We start from the raw sequence: 7,256 nt of genomic DNA, 5'->3' as shown, positions 1-7,256 counted from the left end.
TTTGTCCTTCTCCCCCTCACATTGATCTCACTCTTACTTCTAATCTGTTGTTGGTGTTTCCCCATTTCCATTTTGGTCCATTCGATTCTGCCCCAGCTCTTCCACAAGCCTCAATCATGTCGACAACAAAATATTCGCCTGATCACCCTCCACTCTGCTATCCATCTTACCTCCAAGCTTAGTGCCATCTGCAAATTTGGAAATCCGACTCTTAACTCCACTATCCAAATCATTGATGTAAATTATGTTGATGTGAGTTGTTGCCACGGCAACCTGACCAGATTTCAAATTCCTAGCCAAATCACCTTCAGACCAAAGTCAGCCTGGTCAATCAGCTGGTGAAAGACTTCAGCCAAGAGTATGGCCAATCCGTACTTAATAGGACATGGCGGAAGGAGAGGGAGGGTGTAGAACATCTCGAGGTTTGTACGACTACCCTTCCGAAACACACGTGTCCAATTCTCAGTCAATATCTAAATCCTAATGCCCTCTGACCACACATCACACCAATGAGCAAACTGGTGCGACATTTTCAATGGCTGGTTGGTGAGGTCTTCAAATTTTATTGGATATCAACATTCCTGGCTACAGAGTTTGCGGCACGAATCAGAGATGTAATATCGAGTCCTGCCTCCCTGGAAAGACGAGGTCCTGGTCTGCAGTTTTGAGTCCAAGTCCAAGTCAGAGCCCCCAAAACAATGAACAAGGCAAAGGCAAATACAGGAAATCAAACCTATAATTTCCAGGTAGTTACAGGTAGCCTACTTGTTTTGCACACCAATTAAATACTCGTTAAACTGTCTGGTTACTTGATTATGGCCTGTCTCTGCAATTTGATCTTTTTTTTTTTTTTTTTTTAGTAATCTCGAATGCAAACAAGGTTTAGTTTGCAGAGGCTTGTAAATTTTTCACCAAAGATACGAATGAGCTTGATCACGTGATGCAGCACGTGATCCAGGGGGTCCTGTGAAAGCTCGAAATGAGGGTTGGGGGGGGGGGAATGATCGAAATTCAAATATGACTGGATCGAGAGAACCCGGCAGGTTCCAAAGCAGCCAAGAAAGTCGTGTTGAAGGAGGAAACCCAAGAGTCCTTTTTGAATGAAAGAATCCCCTTGCCAGAGCATCACACTCAGCAACAACATGGTTACCTGACTTGATGGATCAACATCATACCAGACACCTCACAACAACTTTGGTCGAGTCAATGCCACATTGTGTCAAGGTTGTGATTCGTCCTGATCCAACCAGACTTTCAGTACAGTTCCCAATAAATTATCCCAACTCTGTAAATCTGCGTCCATCGCAGTGGTGATAAAAGCCGACCATGCCATGAAACCAATTAGTTGAAGATGAAGATTCCACAACTCAATGGATGGAATATTCTATGAATAATAAATCACTGCATCGCCCCTCAACCCATTCCCCACAATGGCACTCATTTCCTAACTCTTCCGAGGTATAATTTTTAAGTGTCCTATACCTTGATGTGGGGGCCAACGGGATGGCCTAGACCCTAGAGGTATGCATACCCACCTCTAAAGTGTCTAGCCTGGGTATGGATCCCGACCGAGGTATAAACAGTCATCTCGGCGTTTCACAGGCAGGGTGATTCATCATTGCGTGTGCCGTCCCTCGGATGGCCGTTAAAGATCCCATTGCGTCCTTCGGGAAGAGTCGGTGAGCTATTGCTAGCACCATGGCCGAATTCCAAATTCTGCCATAACTCCTTCTGGGAGAGGGATGGCAAAGCGCCCAGCATGACCATTGGCCAAGAAACTGCTTCAGCAGAGCCAACACTCCGTAACAGAGAGTACGGTACATCGGGATCTTGATGCTGTCTGTCAGGATATGCTAAAGGTGTACGCACTCACCCATGAGATGTCGAGCCCGGGTTTGAATCTCGATCCAGCTATAAATTGTTACCGTAGTATTTTGCATGCATTGCGATACATCAACATGCACACTGTCCATCATTCGTCCAGGTCACTCTACCCTGGATATGCTGATTCTACTCTCCCAATAATTATGGATGAAGGCCCTCAATATCAGACATGAGATCAGGGGCATCTCTCTGGACATATATCATGCTTTTGATAGAGTTAGGCATCCTGCTTCACCCTTTATGGTATCCCAAGGCCAACTACATGCACGGCTGACTTCCACTACTCTTGTAGCCAACGTGTGGCTTTCAATGGAATCCTTTTAATCTCCTCTCCCTGTCCAGGCTGTAGTGCCCCGAGACAGTGTTCCAGGCCCCATCCTTATTCCTAATCTTCATCAATGATCTTTTTGACTCTCTGGAAAATCCTCTTTATCTATTTGCTGATGACTCCATCCTGTTCCATGACATCTCTCATCCTTCAGACAGGCAGGCTGCAGCCTCTTCCATCTGTTCAAACCTTGAAAAAAAAAAAAATCACAAGATGTCTTTCAATACTGACAAATCTCACACTTTCACTATGTCTCTCTGAAAGGATCATCTGGCAAACCCTCCCATCTACTTTCTTAATAATTCTCTTGAGGAAGTTCAGTCACTCAAACTCCTGGGTCTCACAATGAGCCACGACCTTTCTTGGGAAAACTACATTTTGAAGTTGGCCTTCAAGGTATCCTCCATCGTACAAAGTCCTTCCTTGGCACACCTGAACTCCTGTCCACCTACAAGGCCTTCATCCGCAGTTTGATGGAGTACTGCTCTCCCCTCCGGGCTGGTTCCTCTGCCTCACATCTTGCTCAGCTTGATGCAGTGGAATCCAAAGCCTTCAAGATCATTAAAATCTCCCACCCTGAAGCTGAATCTATGGGTCTATCACTTTGTCATCGCAGACAGGTCGGTGCTCATCGCAGACAGGTCGGTGCTCATCGCAGACCGCCTCTTTTCTGGTCATGCACCCTCTGCTCCTTCTGTGCTTTGTCCCCCCCTCTCCACCCCGACGTTTCTACAGGGCTTTCTGCTCCTTTTTTCTCTCACCTGTGGAACCACCTTCCACATCCTCTTCAATGTCATTCTTCCGTCCAGGTCTTCAAGTCAGCTGTTCACCACCATCTCAGATCGTCCCCAATCTTAAACCATGATCTTTTGTACCCTCATCAACCCCACCCAAATCCCTCCTCCTTCCATTTTTTTCTTCCTTGGAGTCTACTTCTATATCCATTTTGTCCACCCAATGCATACATGTTTTGCGTCAAGTTTTTGTCTGTTACGTCCTGATCCGTTCAGTGGAGTTGCTCTTCCATGAGCCGAGACTATGCACAGTGTCCAAAAAAACAAAGAAGCCAAAGCTTAACCGAGTCGATTCCTCAAATGTGCGTTTAACATGCCCGTTATTAAGTTTTTAATTGTTATTCATTTGTGGTGTGTATATATTTATATTTTGTAAACATGATCGAGGCTCATGGAAGAGCTCGAGTGGAATCAAAGGGATCAAAATGGAAAGGCTGAAATCACCAACAGCAGAGTAGAAGTGAGAGTGAGATCAAGAGGAGGGGGAGAAGGACACATGGGGGTGAAGAAGCTGGACGCAAGCAGAATGAAACACTGCACGAAGAGGAAGGAGAATGAAGGGATGAAACAGAAACGGAACAAATCAACTGACAACTAATGAACGAGAGGGGTCGGGTGGGGGAGGGGGGATGTCAATAACCTGGAAAAAAGTGAGTGCTTGGGAATGGGGTCATTTGGGGTAGAAGAGATCATGATCATGGGGGATGACCTGAGGAAGTTGTGAAGAGCTTTCTTCAAGCCTTGGAGGTAAGAACTTGACTGAACAGACCGGGAAGGTTGGTTCCGCAGGCGAGAGAGAAAAAAATTGGACCAAATGAGCGGAAATGAGAAAAGAGGAACAGATATTTCATTGTACACTTTGCTTTTCTAATCAGTATAATTGTAACTTCAGCTGTTTATGTCACAATATTATATATGCTCTTGGGTCACAATAAATTATATATATATATATATATATATATATATATATATATATATATATATATATATATATTACACTGTATCAGCAAAGAAACCCTGAAAGAGTTTAAAAAGCTTCACGAGCTTGAAGCTCCAGAAACCTGATGCTTTAATCAACAGGCAGGTTGTCTCTCTGGTTTAATAAGACCCCATATATTGAATAACACCTGATATATTGAATAAAACGCTGTATATTGAATATGACTCAATATATTGAATAAGACCATGCCGAGTGTTGGCTTGGTGGTTAAGGCGGTGGTTTGGGATCCTCGGGGTCCTGAGTTCGAGCCCCGCTTTCCACTGAATTAACGTCAGGGGGATTGACTCAGTCTGTCATCCTTCCGAGGTCGTCCAAATGATCACCAGTATACTGATAATTATCCCTGCTTGTCGATGGCGATTAAAGGGTTGGCGTCAGGAAGGGCATCCGGCAGTAAAAACAGAGCCACAAGAAAGGGTACCATATTGAATAAGACCCTGTATGTTGAATATGACCCCGTATGTTGAATAAGACCCCGTATGTTGAATAAGACCCCGTATGTTGAATATGACCCCACCGGGCGTAGTGGCGTGCGCCTGTAATCAGGCTACTCGGAGGCTTGGGTTGGAGGATTGCTTGAGGACGGGTGCTCTGCACTGGGCCGCGCTATGAGAGGGTGTAGGGCAGCCTGGAATCATGGCGAAACCCAATCCATATCCCTGTGTCGTAAGAGGCGACCAGGGTTGCGTCAGGAAGGGCATCCGGCGTAAAACCTGTGCCAAATCAGTATGCGGATCATAACGGATGATCCATTGTGGCGACCCCTAACGGGAGCAGCCGAAAGACGAACAACACATGTTGAATATGACCCCGTATATTGAATAAGACCCCGTATGTTGAATAAAACCCCGTATATTGAATAAGACCCTGTATGTTGAATATGACCCCCTATATTGAATAAGACCCCGTATGTTGAATATGACCCCCTATATTGAATATGACCCCGTATATTGAATAAGACCCCGTATGTTGAATATGACCCCCTATATTGAATATGACCCCGTATATTGAATAAGACCCCGTATGTTGAATAAGACCCCGTATATTGAATAAAACCCCGTATATTGAATAAGACCCCGTATATTGAATAAGACCCCGTCTATTGAATAAGACCCCGTATATTGAACAAGACCCCACATATTGAACAAGACCACTTATGTTGAATAAGACCCCGTATATTGAACAAGACCCCACATATTGAACAAGACCCCGCATATTGAATAAGACCACTTATGTTGAATATGACCCCGTATATTGAATATGACCCCGTATATTGAATAAGACCCCGTATGTTGAATGAGACCCCGTATGTTGAATGAGACCCCGTATGTTGAATGAGACCCTGTATATTGAATAAGACCCTGTATATTGAATAATACCCTGTATATTGAATAAGACCCTGTATGTTGAATCAGACCCCGTATATTGAATAAGACCACATATATTAAATAAGACCCCATATATTGAATAAGACCCCATATATTGAATAAGACCCCATATATTGAATAACACCCCATATATTGAATAAGACCCTGTATATTGAATAAGACCCTGTATGTTGAATCAGACCCCGTATATTGAATAAGACCACATATATTAAATAAGACCCCATATATTGAATAAGACCCCGTATGTTGAATAAGACCCCGTATATTGAATAAAACCCCGTATATTGAATAAGACCCTGTATATTGAATAAGACCCTGTATATTGAATAAGACCCTGTATATTGAATAAGACCCTGTATATTGAATAAAACCCCATATATCGAATAACACCCCATATATTGAATAAGACCCCATATATTGAATTGGACCCTACAAATTGGGCTGCTTTGATGCATTCTCACTACGTCTCAATTCAAACACATAAATGCATTTATCCTGATTTCTCTCTGCACTAAGTTTAGGGGATTCACAAAGCTAAACTCCCCAAACTCTTTATGGAGAAGCAATATCCTGGTTTCAGCCACACAGAGGTTTAGGGGTTAAAGGCCTGAAAGTAAAGTTTGTGGATGCAGGAGGCCAAGACAGACATCATTTGTGGCCCATGTGAGTGGTGGAGTGGTGGAGTGAAGGAGTTATGGAGTGAGGAAACATTCACCTTTTCACGAGACCCTTTCACAGATATCACAATCACGACACGTCTACACAGTCACCGATCTATCCCCAGGCGACTTCCCAGTCGTGCCCTCGATCCACAAATGCTTCTAAGTACCAATCTAATTCCACTTTAGATTTAGCTACTCCTTTTGCTGCCACTACCTTTTCACAGAGACAATTCCATGCATGAACTACTCCCTCGGTGAAAAACCGGTTTCATTGCTACCGTCCGAACATTTTCGTCTACTTAACTCTAAAGACTGTGGCCCCTGGTCCTGTCACCGTCGATTATTTTCTCCATTTTTTTTGTCCACAAGCTTCATGACCTTAAACATCTTTATAAGATCCCCTCATGATCACCTCCTTTCTAATGTATAGAGTCCCACCCATTTCAGCTACTCCTCATAGCTTAGTCGAGCTAGGCCCGGAATCCATCTTGTCACTTTACCCCGAATCTTCCCCATTGGCAACCTATGGTCTTCCTCAGATGTGGTGACCAAAACTGTGCACAATATTCGAGGTGAGATCTCACTAAATTCCTGTAGTGTTAACACTACCTACTTACCTGCACCACCGAAGTTGAACGGAGGTTATGTGTTCTCCCCTGTTTGTTTGTTTGACTGTCTGTCTGTGAGCAGGATATCTCAAAAAGTTAGAGACGGATTCGGACCAAACTTGGTGGACAGGTTGGGTGTGTGACGAGGACGAATTGATTCGATTTTGATGAACATCTGCACCTGGATACTTCAATTGCGAAGTGATTCTGCACCACTGAAAGATGGGGCCTAAAACGATATATAGCACGACATCTTAAAAAGTTATGCACGGATTACAATAAAACTTGGTGGATGAGTTGGGTTGGTGACAACACCAAGCCGATTAGCTTTTGGATAAGATCCGGCCTATCAGTGGGATACAAAGCGAAACTGTTCAGCCTGGCAGAGACATGCGCTCCACCGGGTGCTGCTCTAGTTTTTTTTTTTAAATACAATATCTCCCTTATGAATACAACCTAAACCCCCATTAGCTTTACCTATAGCTGCCTGGCACTGTGCTGTCTAATTCCCACTCTCACCCCCCCCCCCAATATGTTTACCACCCCCAAATCCTTCTGTGCCACACCCTCAACACTATCGTATATAGTCTCT

The sequence above is a fragment of the Eptatretus burgeri genome, chromosome 16 (assembly GCF_056783735.1).
Source record: "Eptatretus burgeri isolate ZD-2024b chromosome 16, Ebu_testis_v1, whole genome shotgun sequence".
Taxonomy (NCBI): Eukaryota; Metazoa; Chordata; class Myxini; order Myxiniformes; family Myxinidae; genus Eptatretus; species Eptatretus burgeri.
Note: the sequence above shows the minus strand (reverse complement) of the source record.